Here is a 19,046-nt window from a genome sequence, read left to right as displayed (position 1 = left end):
CAGATACAGAATTCAGATACAGAATCCAGATACAGAGCCAGATACAGAATCCATACAGAATCCAGATACAGAATCCAGATACAGAGCCAGATACAGAATCCAGATACAGAGCCAGATACACAGCCAGATACAGAACCAGAAACACAGCCAGATACAGAGCCAGATACAGAGCCAGATACAGAGCCAGATACAGAATCCAGATACAGAGCCAGATACAGAGCCAGATACAGAGCCAGATACAGAATCCAGATACAGAGCCAGATACACAGCCAGATACAGAGCCAGATACAGAGCCAGATACACAGCCAGATACACAGCCAGATACAGAGCCAGATACAGAGCCAGATACAGAATCCAGATACAGAGCCAGATACACAGCCAGATACAGAATCCAGATACAGAATCCATATTTTCACACCGCAAGTTCTGCATTGACCTTCTTTCGAGCAGCAGCATCTGAGAGAGAAAAATACCTTTTCACCTCCAACACCATGTGTTGCCAGTCAGATTGGCTTTACAGCTTGACACAAAAGACTGTTCTGTGTTCCATGCCAGTGAGTCATGCCGGAGTGGAATGTCCTTGGGCGTTCTACAGCAGTCTGTCCTTCCATCTTAGTCAGGTAAATACTCTCTAAGAAAGGATGCTCAGAGTACAGCAGGGATCTGGAGAGAGCTACTGATCACTGATCATGTACTGATGATGTTGTTCAGACATATAAAACGAGTTATGAATTAGAATTGTTTAAGACTGCATGTGAAATAACTTAAAAGCTCTTGATAATGTTTTATCTAGCTAGATGTGTAGTGCCAATTCACTGTGTAAATCAGTTTCATTCACATTGAAAATATAGACATTGTTTTCAGTAGGTTTATGACCATAATTTCTTCCTATGACAGCTTCTCTGGTACATCAGTGGCTATTATACCGTTTGTCCAGTAGATGGCAGTATAGGCCAGGATTTCCCAACTGTCTCTGGTCTTTAGAACTGTGGGTAGTTCCCGGAAGCCTCTCAAAGGATGCTCAGCTGACCTCAGACAAGTGACCTTTGACTCCACTACCCTGTTGCATAATTCTCTCATGTGGCCATAACTCAACAGCATGGCACCATGTAAAATATGTGTTTTGATTGTAAAAACAAAAAGTTAAGCAAAAGAAACCAGGTAGGCTATGCTACAGTTGAACACCATCAGCTCTAAAACGCTTACTATAGGCCTAACTCAGAACAACACTGTAGGCCTAACTCAGAACAACACTGTAGGCCTAACTCAGAACAACACTGTAGGACTAACTCAGAACAACACTATAGGCCTAACTCAGAACAACACTGTAGGACTAACTCAGAACAACACTATAGGCCTAACTCAGAACAACACTGTAGGACTAACTCAGAACAACACTATAGGCCTAACTCAGAACAACACTATAGGCCTAACTCAGAACAACACTGTAGGCCTAACTCAGAACAACACTGTAGGACTAACTCAGAACAACACTGTAGGCCTAACTCAGAACAACACTGTAGGCCTAACTCAGAACAACAATGTAGGCCTAACTAAGAACAACACTGTAGGACTAACTCAGAACAACACTGTAGGCCTAACTAAGAACAACACTGTAGGCCTAACTCAGAACAACAATGTAGGCCTAACTCAGAACAACACTGTAGGCCTAACTCAGAATAACACTATAGGACTAACTCAGAATAACACTATAGGACTAACTCAGAATAACACTATAGGACTAACTCAGAACAACACTATAGGCCTAACTCAGAATAACACTATAGGCCTAACTCAGAATAACACTATAGGCCTAACTCAGAACAACACTATAGGTCTAACTCAGAATAACACTATAGGCCTAACTCAGAACAACACTATAGGCCTAACTCAGAATAACACTATAGGCCTAACTCAGAATAACACTATAGGCCTAACTCAGAACAACACTATAGGTCTAACTCAGAATAACACTATAGGCCTAACTCAGAACAACACTATAGGCCTAACTCAGAATAACACTATAGGCCTAACTCAGAATAACACTATAGGCCTAACTCAGAACAACACTATAGGCCTAACTCAGAACAACACTGTAGGCCTAACTCAGGACAACACTGTAGGCCTAACTCAGAACAACACTATAGGCCTAACTCAGAACAACACTGTAGGACTAACTCAGAACAACACTGTAGGCCTAACTCAGAATAACACTGTAGACATACAGCACTAAGAAGATCCTAATGCATTGTCCCATAAAACTGATTGAGATCAAATGGTTGGCATGCAGATGCTGCATGGACGTTTCACCATACAACTTGAAGAATATTCATTCACAATTGACAGGGAGAAATATGAAGGGAGGGGTGACCATAAAACTGTGTGTGAAATAGAGGTAAAGAAGCACATGTGCAGGACAGGATATGAATCTATCCTAAATCTGTCAGTTAAACTTTCAAATGAAAACATCTAAAAAAGTAAACAAGTTAGTGGAGTCATTCACAGTGTAAACCAGCGCACCACCCAGGGTTAGAATCAAGTGCATTGCCTGGGAAACAGTGGCCGATGGCAACAAGGTATCATTACCAGTAATGCTCATGATTGTTTGCATGTTATACTTTGAAATAATTGGCATGAATAATGACTAGGTATAATCTCAAGGAGACAGGTGTGGCCACAAATATGCATCATGCTCCTGTATGTGTAGTCATGGTGACAGTGGGAGCAGACCATGTTTTGCACAACTCCAGGAGAAGGTCTTTTGGAACCTACATCATGACCAGAAGCTATTATGGCTTCAAGTTTCTCCACCTTGTTCACATCCCCCACCATTGAAGGGGGCAGTGATTGTTTAACCAGGGCTTTAGGAACACACTTATACCATTCAAAAACAACATAACAAACACATCTGCAGCCGTCGTTCGAGAGGTGGGGTTGTAATCGCTCATATGAGAGGACGCTCTTTAGGTCACAGAACGTGTCTGGTGTAGCTGTTTAAGATGGTGAGTAAGTGGCCTTTACCTCAGACTAGGCCACGCTGAATGAACACCTTTACCTCAGAGTATGCCACGCTGAAGGAACACCTTTACCTCAGAGTAGGCCACGCTGAATCAACACCTTTACCTCAGAGTAGGCCACGCTGAATGAACACCTTTACCTCAGAGTAGGCCACGCTGAATGAACACCTTTACCTCAGAGTAGGCCACGCTGAATGAACACCTTTACCTCAGACTAGGCCACGCTGAATGAACACCTTTACCTCAGAGTAGGCCACGCTGAATGAACACCTTTACCTCAGAGTAGGCCACGCTGAATGAACACCTTTACCTCAGAGCAGGCCACGCTGAATGAACACCTTTACCTCAGAGTAGGCCACGCTGAATGAACACCTTTACCTCAGACTAGGCCACGCTGAATGAACACCTTTACCTCAGAGTAGGCCACGCTGAATGAACACCTTTACCTCAGAGTAGGCCACGCTGAATGAACACCTTCACCTCAGAGTATGCCACGCTGAAGGAACACCTTTACCTCAGAGTAGGCCACGCTGAATCAACACCTTTACCTCAGAGTAGGCCACGCTGAATGAACACCTTTACCTCAGACTAGGCCACGCTGAATGAACACCTTTACCTCAGAGTAGGCCACGCTGAATGAACACCTTTACCTCAGAGTAGGCCACGCTGAATGAACACCTTTACCTCAGAGCAGGCCACGCTGAATGAACACCTTTACCTCAGAGTAGGCCACGCTGAATGAACACCTTTACCTCAGACTAGGCCACGCTGAATGAACACCTTTACCTCAGAGTAGGCCACGCTGAATGAACACCTTTACCTCAGAGTAGGCCACGCTGAATGAACACCTTCACCTCAGAGTATGCCACGCTGAAGGAACACCTTTACCTCAGAGTAGGCCACGCTGAATCAACACCTTTACCTCAGAGTAGGCCACGCTGAATGAACACCTTTACCTCAGAGTAGGCCACGCTGAATGAACACCTTTACCTCAGAGTAGGCCACGCTGAATGAACACCTTTACCTCAGACTAGGCCACGCTGAATGAACACCTTTACCTCAGAGTAGGCCACGCTGAATGAACACCTTTACCTCAGAGTAGGCCACGCTGAATGAACACCTTTACCTCAGAGCAGGCCACGCTGAATGAACACCTTTACCTCAGAGTAGGCCACGCTGAATGAACACCTTTACCTCAGACTAGGCCACGCTGAATGAACACCTTTACCTCAGAGTAGGCCACGCTGAATGAACACCTTTACCTCAGAGTAGGCCACGCTGAATGAACACCTTTACCTCAGAGTAGGCCACGCTGAATGAACACCTTTACCTCAGAGTAGGCCACGCTGAATGAACACCTTTACCTCAGAGTAGGCCACGCTGAATGAACACCTTTACCTCAGAGCAGGCCACGCTGAATGAACACCTTTACCTCAGAGTAGGCCACGCTGAATGAACACCTTTACCTCAGACTAGGCCACGCTGAATGAACACCTTTACCTCAGAGTAGGCCACGCCGAATGAACACCTTTACCTCAGAGTAGGCCACGCTGAATGAACACCTTCACCTCAGAGTATGCCACGCTGAAGGAACACCTTTACCTCAGAGTAGGCCACGCTGAATCAACACCTTTACCTCAGAGTAGGCCACGCTGAATGAACACCTTTACCTCAGAGTAGGCCACGCTGAATGAACACCTTTACCTCAGAGTAGGCCACGCTGAATGAACACCTTTACCTCAGACTAGGCCACGCTGAATGAACACCTTTACCTCAGAGTAGGCCACGCTGAATGAACACCTTTACCTCAGAGTAGGCCACGCTGAATGAACACCTTTACCTCAGAGCAGGCCACGCTGAATGAACACCTTTACCTCAGAGTAGGCCACGCTGAATGAACACCTTTACCTCAGACTAGGCCACGCTGAATGAACACCTTTACCTCAGAGTAGGCCACGCTGAATGAACACCTTTACCTCAGAGTAGGCCACGCTGAATGAACACCTTTACCTCAGAGTAGGCCACGCTGAATGAACACCTTTACCTCAGAGTAGGCCACGCTGAATGAACACCTTTACCTCAGACTAGGCCACGCTGAATGAACACCTTTACCTCAGAGTAGGCCACGCTGAATGAACACCTTTACCTCAGAGTAGGCCACGCTGAATGAACACCTTTACCTCAGAGTAGGCCACGCTGAATGAACACCTTTACCTCAGAGTAGGCCACGCTGAATGAACACCTTTACCTCAGAGTAGGCCACGCTGAATGAACACCTTTACCTCAGAGTAGGCCATGCTGAATGAACACCTTTACCTCAGACTAGGCCACGCTGAATGAACACCTTTACCTCAGAGTAGGCCACGCTGAATGAACACCTTTACCTCAGAGTAGGCCACGCTGAATGAACACCTTTACCTCAGAGTAGGCCATGCTGAATGAACACCTTTACCTCAGACTAGGCCACGCTGAATGAACACCTTTACCTCAGAGCAGGCCACGCTGAATGAACACCTTTACCTCAGAGTAGGCCACGCTGAATGAACACCTTTACCTCAGAGCAGGCCACGCTGAATGAACACCTTTACCTCAGACTAGGCCACGCTGAATGAACACCTTTACCTCAGACTAGGCCACGCTGAATGAACACCTTTACCTCAGACTAGGCCACGCTGAATGAACACCTTTACCTCAGAGTAGGCCACGCTGAATGAACACCTTTACCTCAGAGTAGGCCACGCTGAATGAACACCTTTACCTCAGAGCAGGCCATGCTGAATGAACACCTTTACCTCAGACTAGGCCATGCTGAATGAACACCTTTACCTCAGAGTAGGCCACGCTGAATGAACACCATTACCACAGAGTAGGCCACGCTGAATGAACACCTGTCCATTATCAATCCCAGAGACGGGCAAGTTTTTGAACGCACGATAGAGGTCAATGAACGAGACAAACACATTTTAGCCTACCTACTTACAGAAGTTGTGTATCAAGCCTTTTTTTTTAAATGTCAGTTTTGTGATCTGATCAATATGATCCAATCACTATCTGATCAAGGTTTGTTGCTTCTACATTTTGTATTAAAATGTGTCTCTTATCTGTCCACTGTGTCCACATTGTGACCAGATTAGCTGGTGCCTCCCTGTATGCAAATAATTGAAAACAATATATATATATATATATATACATTTACATACATATACATTTTAGACAGTTACAAAGTCCATTGGATTTCCAATGGTGCTACCTGTCAAAGGTTTTAGAGACCAGAGACCAGTATAATGATCATTTATTAAACGGTTTGACCATCCAGATCTGTTTACACTCGATTGATATCCAGACGCAATGGGTGCCGGACTACCTCTGGAGGTGGTTAAGGAAGATCTGATCACAATCAGATCACAATGTGTCTTTTAATCATCTACACCTGTCTAAAAATGTGGCCACTATTCAGAATGTGGACAATATCAGGACAAAGGGCGCATGTTAGAAAGTTATTTTGTTTGTTTACGTCCCAAATGACAAATAGCATCCTATTCACTCAAATGGCACCCTATTCCCTATATATAGTGTACTACTTTTGACCAGAATCCTGTGGGCACTATGAGTCCTGGTCAAATGTAGCGCACTATAAAGGGAAACCTGAGCCATCCTCAGAAAGCATACCTGGGACAATTCGTGGGTGCTCTCTCGTGATGACTATCTACGTCACGGAAAAGATGCTGTCAACGGTACCCAATCCCGCCTCTGAACATGAGACGTCCTCCACGGTTCAGTGTTCTGATTTGAGACTGTACTTGTCATTTACACATCGCCCCGCCCCCTTATAAACCGCTTAGCTGAGAAGGAGGCTGGCTGCGGCTGCACGCACTTCGGAAACATTCAATTCACGATGGTGTCAGTCGTCAGTCTGGAGACTGGAAGAAAGCTGCTCGTACTGTAGGTTCAAGTTGTCATTTTAAAACTTTGTTTTTAATTTATTTATACCGCAAAATATAAATTATAGTCTTATATTATTCGCCAACAAATAACACTTTAGTTCAGCGAAAATATTTTACTCTCGTTTATCGTCTCTCGGGAATCTAAACCTCAGTAGAAACTTTACAAAGGTGAGTCCCATGTTGTTTTATTGTATTGTCGGTAGGCCTAAATACTTTATGCTAATTAGTCTGATGTAGCCTGACCGATATTCAGTATGTAGGCATATGACAGTATATAAACTGATTTGTTACAACTTTATAGTGAACCTATTCGTTTTACCTGCTCATAATCGTTCCAGTTGAAGTGCTACTCCCATGTTCCAGCACACTGCTTCACACTTTCCGTTGCAGCAGTCAACCTTCATTCGTTGCAGCAGTCAACCTTCACCAATCATTCGGGTGAATAGTCTACTGCGCTGCGTGGTACAGTTGGAGCTATGCTCCTGTTCCAGCTAAGTGCAGCACATACATTATTCAATTGACCTTATGTTGTCATAAGATTACTCTATAACTACCTTCCACCAGACTGCTATTGCTCAAGTGAATGTAATAGGATGGAATGACATGGAATCGAATAAAATAGATGAGAAAATAATAGAATGGGATGGAATAGAACTTTAGGCCTACATGATCATTTCAGATCATGTATGATACAGTGATTGGACAGACTTCTCTCAAATGATGACATGAAAACTCAAAAACTCATCAAACTCTCCGTTCAACTAGTTGCTCTTTTAATACTTTCAGATTGTTTATCAGGAAACAAGATACCCATGGATCCTTCACTGTTTCCATGGAAACTCCTCTCCTTTGGAACATTCCCTTATCATGTAGTAGATTATATCTTCCATGCTAGCTTCCTTACATGTGTACTTCATTATTACAGTCATCACAGAATCTAAGCTTCCTTACATGTGTACTTCATTATTATAGTCATCACAGAATCTAAGCTTCCTTACATGTGTTCTTCATTATTACAGTCATCACAGAATCTAAGCTTCCTTACATGTGTTCTTCATTATTACAGTCATCACAGAATCTAAGCTTCCTTACATGTGTTCTTCATTATTACAGTCATCACAGAATCTAAGCTTCCTTACATGTGTTCTTCATTATTACAGTCATCACAGAATCTAAGCTTCCTTACATGTGTTCTTCATTAACACAGTCATCACAGAATCTAAGCTTCCTTACATGTGTTCTTCATTATTACAGTCATCACAGAATCTAAGCTTCCTTACATGTGTTCTTCATTATTACAGTCATCACAGAATCTAAACTTCCTTACATGTGTTCTTCATTATTACAGTCATCACAGAATCTAAGCTTCCTTACATGTGTACTTCATTATTACAGTCATCACAGAATCTAAACTTCCTTACATGTGTTCTTCATTATTACAGTCATCACAGAATCTAAGCTTCCTTACATGTGTACTTCATTATTACAGTCATCACAGAATCTAAGCAGCAAAATATTAACAGTGTGAATCATTTATTAGTCTGTGTGTGTGTGTGTATAATATGCCACAAGCATTTCCCTACACCCACAATAACATCCTCTAAATATGTGTATGCGACAAATGACATGTGATTTGATATTACAGGGAGGTGTTGTGGGAATGAACCATTTTCAGATCCTCTGGCTGTGTGCCCAGCCCAGTCCCATAAGCACTTCAGACAATAGTGTTGTTGAATGAAATGATACTTATTTACCTTGACCTTGTGGTTGTAAGAACAACACATTAGTATAAATGAATGGCGTATCACTATCAGACTCTACCGTTGTAAATGATGTCTTTTCCTCACAGAGATCACTGCACCATTTACATTCCAGGTATTTCCACATCACATCATGAGGTTAAAGCATTTATCAGAATCTATCTGCTCAGTCAGGTATTCTAACCAGCAAGCCTCTCCAACACCGTTCTCTTCAGTCTCATCAACAGGGTAGTCTTTCTCATGCCTCTCCAACACCGTTCTCTTCAGTCTCATTAACAGGGTAGCTTTTCTCATGTGTCTCCAACACCGTTCTCTTCAGTCTCATCAACAGGGTAGCCTTTCTCATGTGTTTCCAACACCATTCTCTTCAGTCTCATCAACAGGGTATCTTTCTCATGCCTCTCCAACACCGTTGTCTTCAGTCTCATCAACAGGGTAGCCTTTCTCATGTGTTTCCAACACCGTTCTCTTCAGTCTCATCAACAGGGTAGCCTTTCTCATGTGTTTCCAACACCGTTCTCTTCAGTCTCATCAACAGGGTATCTTTCTCATGCCTCTCCAACACCGTTCTCTTCAGTCTCATTAACAGGGTAGCTTTTCTCATGTGTCTCCAACACCGTTCTCTTCAGTCTCATCAACAGGGTAGCCTTTCTCATGTGTTTCCAACACCATTCTCTTCAGTCTCATCAACAGGGTAGTCTTTCTCATGCCTCTCCAACACCGTTGTCTTCAGTCTCATCAACAGGGTAGTCTTTCTCATGCCTCTCCAACACCGTTCTCTTCAGTCTCATTAACAGGGTAGTCTTTCTCATGCCTCTCCAACACCGTTCTCTTCAGTCTCATCAACAGGGTAGCCTTTCTCATGTGTCTCCAACACCGTTCTCTTCAGTCTCATCAACAGGGTAGTCTTTCTCATGCCTCTCCAACACCGTTCTCTTCAGTCTCATCAACAGGGTAGTCTTTCTCATGCCTCTCCAACACCGTTCTCTTCAGTCTCATCAACAGGGTAGTCTTTCTCATGCCTCTCCAACACCGTTCTCTTCAGTCTCATCAACAGGGTAGTCTTTCTCATGCCTCTCCAACACCGTTCTCTTCAGTCTCATCAACAGGGTATCTTTCTCATGCCTCTCCAACACCGTTCTCTTCAGTCTCATTAACAGGGTAGTCTTTCTCATGTGTCTCCAACACCGTTCTCTTCAGTCTCATCAACAGGGTAGTCTTTCTCATGTGTCTCCAACACCGTTCTCTTCAGTCTCATTAACAGGGTAGTCTTTCTCATGTCTCTCCAACACCGTTCTCTTCAGTCTCATTAACAGGGTAGTCTTTCTCATGCCTCTCCAACACTGTTCTCTTCAGTCTCATCAACAGGGTAGCCTTTCTCATGTGTCTCCAACACCGTTCTCTTCAGTCTCATCAACAGGGTAGTCTTTCTCATGTGTCTCCAACACCGTTCTCTTCAGTCTCATCAACAGGGTAGCCTTTCTCATGCCTCTCCAACACCGTTCTCTTCAGTCTCATTAACAGGGTAGTCTTTCTCATGCCTCTCCAACACCGTTCTCTTCAGTCTCATCAACAGGGTAGTCTTTCTCATGTGTCTCCAACACCGTTCTCTTCAGTCTCATCAACAGGGTATCTTTTCTCAGGTGCTGTGTGTTGGTAGTTGTTTATTGTGGAAAGAAGGGTTACTGGTTGAATAAATGGGGCTATGCATTCAGTATGTTTGGTCAGAATGTCTTTCGTTGAGTTTAGAACAGGGTTTTCCTGACCTGTGAGGTAGGTGTGCTTTCTGTGCCTGCTTTGCTCCTGACCTGACGTCCATGCTCTTTACATTCCCTCAGCCTTTAGCCCAGAGGCATGCTGACTGCATTTCTGTGTAGTTTCATCTCATATTTCTCAAATAAACAGCAGATCTGGTTTAAAAAACCAGATAAAGCAACACCTCACGGCACATCGTGCCCTATGTGTCCTAGATAGTTTGTGTGTATGTATTGATATTTAAGCTACGTGTGCTTTTATTTTTTTTTAATTGTATGTAGTTCTGTCCTTGAGCTGTTCTTGTCTATTAATGTTCTATATTATGTCATGTTTCATGTTTTGTGTTGGACCCCAGGAAGAGGAGCTGCTGCTTTCTCAACAGCTAATGGGGATCCAAATAAAATACCAAATACCAAAAAAGACCCTGAGGAAACCTAGGGTGTGTCCAAAATGGCCCCTTATTCCCTATGTAGTGGATTATCTTTGACCAGGGCCCACAATATGTAGTGGATTATCTTTGACCAGGGCCCACAATATGTAGTGGATTATCTTTGACCAGGGTCCACACTATGTAGTGGATTATCTTTGACCAGGGTCCACACTATGTAGTGGATTATCTTTGACCAGGTTCCACACTGTGTAGTGGATTATCTTTGACCAGGGCCACAAATATATAGGTTATTATCTTTGACCAATGCCCACACGATGTAGTGGATTATCTTTGACCAGGGCCCACACTATGTTGTGGATTATCTTTGACCAGGGTCCACACTATGTAGTGGATTATCTTTGACCAGGGCCCACACTATGTAGCGGATTATCTTTGACCAGGGCCCACACTATGTAGTGGATTATCTTTGACCAGGGCCCACACTATGTAGTGGATTATCTTTGACCAGGGCCCACACTATGTAGTGGATTATCTTTGACCAAGGCCCACACTATGTAGTGGATTGTCTTTGACCAGGGCCCACACTATGTAGTGGATTATCTTTGACCAGGGCCCACACTATGTAGTGGATTATCTTTGACCAAGGCCCACACTATGTAGTGGATTATATTTGACCAGGGCACACACTATGTAGTGGATTATCTTTGACCAAGGCCCACACTATGTAGTGGATTATCTTTGACCAAGGCCCACACTATGTAGTGGATTATCTTTGACCAAGGCCCACACTATGTAGTGGATTATCTTTGACCAAGGCCCACACTATGTAGTGGATTATCTTTGACCAGGGCCCACACTATGTAGTGGATTATCTTTGACCAGGGCCCACACTATGTAGTGGATTATCTTTGAACAAGGCCCACACTATATAGGGTGCCATTTGAGAGGCAGCCCTAGACTCAACAGGATGTGAACAATATCCTGGATATTAAAAAGTGGGGATTGGAGAACGTAGCTCAGTCCATGAGGTCACCTTCACTGTGATATTCTATCTAAACAACTTGAGTTCACCATTGTCCTTTACATGCTAGAATCTTCCATTACTGTTGAGCTGACATGATGAGTCCATAGGTTGTGATTATAATACACTATATATACAAAAGTATGTGGACACCCCTTCTAATTAGTGGAATCGGCTATTTCAGCCACATCCGTTGCTGACAGGTGAATAACATCGAGCACACAGCCATGCACTCTTCATAGACAAACATTGCCAGTAGAATGGCCTTACTGACGACCTCATTGACTTTCAATGTGGCACCATCATAGGATGCCACCTTTCCAACAAGTCAGTTCGTCAAATTTCTGCTCTGCTAGAGCTGCCCCGGTCAACTGTAAGTGCTGTTATTGTGAAGTGAAAACATCTAGGAGCAACAACTTCTCAGCCGTGGAGTGGTAGGCCACACAAGCTCACAGAACAGGACCGCCGAGTGCTGAAGTGTGTAGCGCGTAAAAATATTCTGTCCTCGGTTGCAACACTCACTACCGAGTTCCAAACTGCCTCTGGAAGCAACGTCAGCACAAGAACTGTTCGCCGGGAGCTTCATGAAATGGGTTTCCATGGCTGAGCAGCCGCACACAAGCCTAAGATCACCATGTGCAATGCCAAGCGTGGACTGGAGTGGTGTAAAGCTCAACGCCATTGAACTGGAGCAGTGGAAACGTGTTCGCTGGAGTGATGAATCATGCTTCACCATCTGGCAGTCCAACGGACAAATCTGGGTTTGGTGGTTGCCAGGAGAACGCTACCTGCCCTAATGCATAGTGCCAACTGTAAAGTTTGGTGGAGGAGGAATAATTGTCTGGGGCTGTTTTTCATGGTTCGGGCTAGGCCCCATAGTTCCAGTGAAAGGAAATCTTAACACTACAGCATACAATGACATTCTAGACAATTCTGTGCTTCCAACTTTGTGGCAACACTTTAGGGAAGGCCCTTTCCTGTTTCAGCATGACAATGCCCCCATGCTTACAGCGAGGTCCATACAGAAATGGTTTGTCGAGATTTGTATGGAAGAACTTGACTTGCCTGCACAGAGCCCTGACCTCAACCCATCGAACATCTTTGGAATGAATTGAAACCCCGACTGCGAACCTCACAGTGGCCGACCTCACTGAAGCTTTTGTTGCTGAATTAAATAAAATGCAAGTCCCCGCAGCAATGTTCCAACATCTAGTGGAACGCCTTCTCAGAAGAGTGGAGGAGGTTATAGCAGCAAAGGGGGGAGACAAACTTAATATTAATGCCCATGATTTTGGAATGAGATGTTCGACGAGCAGGTGGCCACATACTTTTGGCCATGTACTGTATAATATATAACAATCTCAGCATAGTTCCATATTATAAGTGTGTGTGAACAAGGCAGTTAAACCCACTGTTCCCTGGTAGGCCGTCATTGTAAATAGGAATTTGTTCTTAACTGACTTGCCAAGCTAAATAAAGGTAAACAAATAGATTTGATAAACTGTACAGAGAATAGGGTGGATTTGAGACAACGACTTCTGTCTTAACCCCTCCGTTCCTTTCCCTGCCTGCAGCAGCAGCCTCACAGCAGCAGTAACCAGTGAATAACTTCTGCAGTTTTCCAGGTCACCTACTCTCTGTACTGTAGGTCGGCATCGTGCTGCATTGCCCTCTGTTCAACAGACGTTTCCTGCAACCCAGCCTGAGGCTCGAATGGCACGCTACTCCCTACATAGTGCACTACTTTTGACCATAGGCCCTGGCTGAAAGTAGTGCACTATGTAGGAAATAGGATGGCATTTGGGAGGTGGCCTCTGCCATACCTCAGGATATCAGAGATGAATCAGACAATGGTACAGTCATAGTTAGCCTAGTTACCATGGACACTGATGTGTGAATGAGATGTCAGCCATGGCAATGTGGTCGTGTGGGTAATATGTGTAATATACGAGTCTCTTCAGACCTATATTTAGTAGCTATAACCAATGACTATTAGATCTATAACCCCACCAGGTTAACTCCAGTTCCCCCTCGCAAAAGAGCTTCGTAGCCACAAGGGTCTAATCCTGGTGTAAAAATGGTCAATAAAACAACTGTTTGTGACAAGCTGAGCAGGACTCTGGGGTCCGTGCTGCGTATTTGAAGAGACAGAAATGATATTTGTGAAGGCAGGTGGACAAGCTGAGCAGGACTCTGGAGTCCGTGCTGCGTCTTTGAAGAGACAGACAGGATATTTGTGAATGCAGGTGGACGAGCAGACCAGCTGTTGACAATAATACCCATAATGCACAGTGGCAGGTGTTGCCTCCTGCGAGGGCGGGCACATGCATAATACATGGCGGTTGGAAATGTAGTTCACGTCCCAAATAACACCCTATTCCCTACAAAGTGCACTACTATTGACCAGAGCCCGATGGGTCTTCGTCATGAGTAGTCCCCTATATAAGGAACAGGGTGGTATTTGGGTTCAGGTGAGTGTGGTTTCAGGTGGTGGATAGCAGTCTCACTAGGGAGGGATGCCTGGGTGTAACTTACCACTGCTACTCTGATCTGTTCAAGTTCTGATTTCACAGATGTCATCGTGACTAAATGCATTTTGTGATTAATGAGTGGAGATTTAGGTCTACACCAATGTGATTAATGAGTGGAGATTTAGGTCTACACCAATGTGATTAATGAGTGGAGATTTAGGTCTACACCAATGTGATTAATGAATGGAGATTTAGGTCTACACCAATGTGATTAATGAATGGAGATTTAGGTCTACACCAATATGATTAATGAGTGGAGATTTAGGTCTACACCAATGTGATTAATGAATGGAGATTTAGGTCTACACCAATGTGATTAATGAATGGAGATTTAGGTCTACACCAATGTGATTAATGAATGGAGATTTAGGTCTACACCAATATGATTAATGAGTGGAGATTTAGGTCTACACCAATGTGATTAATGAGTGGAGATTTAGGTCTACACCAATGTGATTAATGAGTGGAGATTTAGGTCTACACCAATGTGATTAATGAATAGAGATTTAGGTCTACACCAATGTGATTAATGAGTGGAGATTTAGGTCTACACCAATGTGATTAATGAGTGGAGATTTAGGTCTACACCAATGTGATTAATGAGTGGAGATTTAGGTCTACACCAATGTGATTAATGAATGGAGATTTAGGTCTACACCAATGTGATTAATGAGTGGAGATTTAGGTCTACACCAATGTGATTAATGAGTGGAGATTTAGGTCTACACCAATGTGATTAATGAATGGAGATTTAGGTCTACACCAATGTGATTAATGAATGGAGATTTAGGTCTACACCAATGTGATTAATGAGTGGAGATTTAGGTCTACACCAATGTGATTAATGAGTAGAGATTTAGGTCTACACCAATGTGATTAATGAGCACAGGAGGTTGGTTAATTGGGGAGGACAGGCTTGTGGGAATGGCTGGAGCAGGAATGAGTGGAATGGTATCAAATACACCAAACACATGGTTTACATGGTTTACATGGTTTCCATGTGTTTCCATGTGTTTAAATGTGTTTACATGTGTTTACATGTGTTTACATGTGTTTACATAGTTTACATGGTTTACATAGTTTACATGGTTTACATGTGTTTACATGTGTTTACATGGTTTCCATGTGTTTACATGTGTTTACATAGTTTACATGGTTTACATGGTTTACATGTGTTTACATGGTTTACATAGTTTACATGTGTTTACATGTGTTTACATGTGTTTACATGGTTTCCATGTGTTTACATGTGTTTACATGTGTTTACATAGTTTACATGGTTTACATAGTTTACATGTGTTTACATGTGTTTACATGGTTTACATAGTTTACATGTGTTTACATGTGTTTACATGTGTTTACATGGTTTCCATGTGTTTACATGTGTTTACATGTGTTTACATAGTTTACATGGTTTACATAGTTTACATGTGTTTACATACTTTACATGGTTTACATAGTTTACATGGTTTACATGTGTTTACATGTGTTTACATGGTTTCCATGTGTTTCCATGTGTTTACATGTGTTTACATAGTTTACATGGTTTACATAGTTTCCATGTGTTTACATGTGTTTACATGTGTTTACATGGTTTCCATGTGTTTACATGTGTTTACATGTGTTTACATAGTTTACATGGTTTACATAGTTTACATGTGTTTACATAGTTTACATGGTTTACATAGTTTACATGTGTTTACATAGTTTACATGGTTTACATAGTTTACATGGTTTACATGTGTTTACATGTGTTTACATGGTTTACATGTGTTTACATGTGTTTACATGTGTTTACATAGTTTACATGGTTTACATAGTTTACATGTGTTTACATGTGTTTACATGGTTTACATAGTTTACGTAGTTTACATGTGTTTACATGTGTTTACATGGTTTCCATGTGTTTACATGTGTTTACATGTGTTTACATAGTTTACATGGTTTACATAGTTTACATGTGTTTACATGTGTTTACATGGTTTACATAGTTTACATGTGTTTACATGTGTTTACATGTGTTTACATGGTTTCCATGTGTTTACATGTGTTTACATGTGTTACATTTACATGCGTCCTCCCCTCTGCAGCCTCCACTGTTAGTGGGGGAGTCATAATCAGATTTCTACTCATTAGGATTCATATGAGTGATCACATAAACACACAGTAATTCTTCCTCTTGCCTCACGAGTCCAATCTTATCCGTCAAATTGTGGTGGTGGTATCACTTACTCTCGGCTCTGTGGAGTGACAGGCTGCTGTCCTCTACTCTCCTCTACTCTGTGGAGTGACAGGCTGCTGTCCTCTACTCTCCTCTACTCTGTGGAGTGACAAGCTGCTGTCCTCTACTCTCCTCTACTCTGTGGAGTGACAAGCTGCTATCCTCTACTCTCCTCTACTCTGTGGAGTGACAGGCTGCTGTCCTCTACTCTCCTCTACTCTGTGGAGTGACAAGCTGCTGTCCTCTACTCTCCTCTACTCTGTGGAGTGACAAGCTGCTATCCTCTACTCTCCTCTACTCTGTGGAGTGACAGGCTGCTGTCCTCTACTCTCCTCTACTCTGTGGAGTGACAGGCTGCTATCCTCTACTCTCCTCTACTCTGTGGAGTGACAGGCTGCTATCCTCTACTCTCCTCTACTCTGTGGAGTGACAGGCTGCTGTCCTCTACTCTCCTCTACTATGTGGAGTGACAAGCTGCTGTCCTCTACTCTCCTCTACTCTGTGGAGTGACAAGCTGCTATCCTCTACTCTCCTCTACTCTGTGGAGTGACAGGCTGCTGTCCTCTACTCTCCTCTACTCTGTGGAGTGACAGGCTGCTATCCTCTACTCTCCTCTACTCTGTGGAGTGACAGGCTGCTATCCTCTACTCTCCTCTACTCTGTGGAGTGAAAGGTTACTGTCCTCTACTCTGTAGAGTGAAATGTTACTCTCCTCTACTCTGTAGAGTGAAAGGTCACTGTCCTCTACTCTGTATAGTGAAAGGTTACTCTCCTCGACTCTGTAGAGTGAAAGGTCACTCTCCTCTACTCTGTAGAGTGAAAGGTTACTGTCCTCTACTCTGTAGAGTGAAAGGTTATTCTCCTCTACTCTGTAGAGTGAAAGGTTACTCTCCTCTACTCTGTAGAGTGAAAGGTTACTCTCCTTTACTCTGTAGAGTGAAAGGTTACTCTCCTCTACTCTGTAGAGTGAAAGGTTTCTCTCCTCTACTCTGTAGAGTGAAAGGTTACTCTCCTCTACTCTGTAGAGTGAAAGGTTACTCTCCTCTACTCAGTAGAGTGAAAGGTTACTCTCCTCTACTCTGTAGAGTGAAAGGTCACTGTCCTCTACTCTGTATAGTGAAAGGTTACTCTCCTCTACTCTGTGGAGTGAAAGGTTACTCTCCTCTACTCTGTAGAGTGAAAGGTTACTCTCCTCTACTCTGTATAGTGAAAGGTTACTCTCCTCTACTCTGTAGAGTGAAAGGTTACTCTCCTCTACTCTGTAGAGTGAAAGGTTACTCTCCTCTACTCTGTAGAGTGAAAGGTTACTGTCCTCTACTCTGTAGAGTGAAAGGTTACTCTCCTCGACTCTGTAGAGTGAAAGGTCACTCTCCTCTACTCTGTAGAGTGAAAGGTTACTCTCCTCTACTCTGTAGAGTGAAAGGTTACTGTCCTCTACTCTGTAGAGTGAAAGGTTACTCTCCTCGACTCTGTAGAGTGAAAGGTTACTGTCCTCTACTCTGTAGAGTGAAAGGTTACTCTCCTCTACTCTGTAGAGTGAAAGGTTACTCTCCTCTACTCTGTAGAGTGAAAGGTTACTCTCCTCTACTCTGTAGAGTGAAAGGTTACTCTCCTCTACTCTGTAGAGTGAAAGGTTACTCTCCTCTACTCTGTAGAGTGAAAGGTTACTCTCCTCTACTCAGTAGAGTGAAAGGTTACTCTCCTCTACTCTGTAGAGTGAAAGGTTACTCTCCTCTACTCTGTAGAGTGAAAGGTTACTCTCCTCTACTCTGTAGAGTGAAAGGTTACTCTCCTCTACTCTGTAGAGTGAAAGGTTGCTCCTGACCGCCAGCATTACAACATGTTGTTTTATAACATGACATGTTCAACAAGGTGGTTCACTACTTCCACTTCCATAAAACTTTTAAACAAACCATTAGAGGAGGAGCCCAACTGGCTTTTCTACAGAAACCCCTTCACCCTCCCAATAGGTCACGTCTCTTCCTGTTTTCCACAACTACTATCTTCTGAATTATTCAAACACGTTAAGAGATTACAGCTCTCAAGTTGTTCAATAATGTAGAGTTGTTGGTACTTTAAAAGGCTGTATATACTGTAAGTCCACCTCCAGGACTTTACCATTATGAAACCATATTGAAACTTTAATGAAAGGCCTGTCTCACCACCTCTGTTGTATTGTGGATGGTTGTCTGAAACCTTTGCAGGGAGCAGACCCGGTGTAACAGTATAAGTTTAGACCGTCCCCTCGCCCATACCCGGGCGCGAACCAGGGACCCTCTGCACACATCAACAACAGTCACCCACGAAGCATCGTTACCCATCACTCCACAAAAGCCGCGGCCCTTGCAGAGCAAGGGGGAACAACTACTTCAAGGTCTCAGAGCAAGTGACGTCACCGATTGAAAC

The 19,046-nt window shown here is 43.4% G+C and overlaps 1 protein-coding gene across 2 annotated transcripts in view; it reads left to right on the top strand.

The window, feature by feature from the left end:
• Window positions 1–6,182: 6,182 nt before the first annotated feature.
• The window catches only part of osbpl3b (oxysterol binding protein-like 3b), a 116,768-nt gene continuing 103,904 nt past the window's right edge, over window positions 6,183–19,046 (top strand). For both annotated transcript variants that reach the window (XM_036936684.1, XM_036936683.1), the window contains exon 1: window positions 6,183–7,129. The gene's annotated coding sequence lies outside the window, so the exon portion shown is untranslated. The remainder of the gene's footprint in view (window positions 7,130–19,046) is intronic.

Source organism: Oncorhynchus mykiss, chromosome 2, assembly GCF_013265735.2.
Source record: "Oncorhynchus mykiss isolate Arlee chromosome 2, USDA_OmykA_1.1, whole genome shotgun sequence".
NCBI classification, from domain to species: domain Eukaryota; kingdom Metazoa; phylum Chordata; class Actinopteri; order Salmoniformes; family Salmonidae; genus Oncorhynchus; species Oncorhynchus mykiss.
Note: the sequence above shows the minus strand (reverse complement) of the source record. Positions and strands in the feature narration are given on the sequence as shown.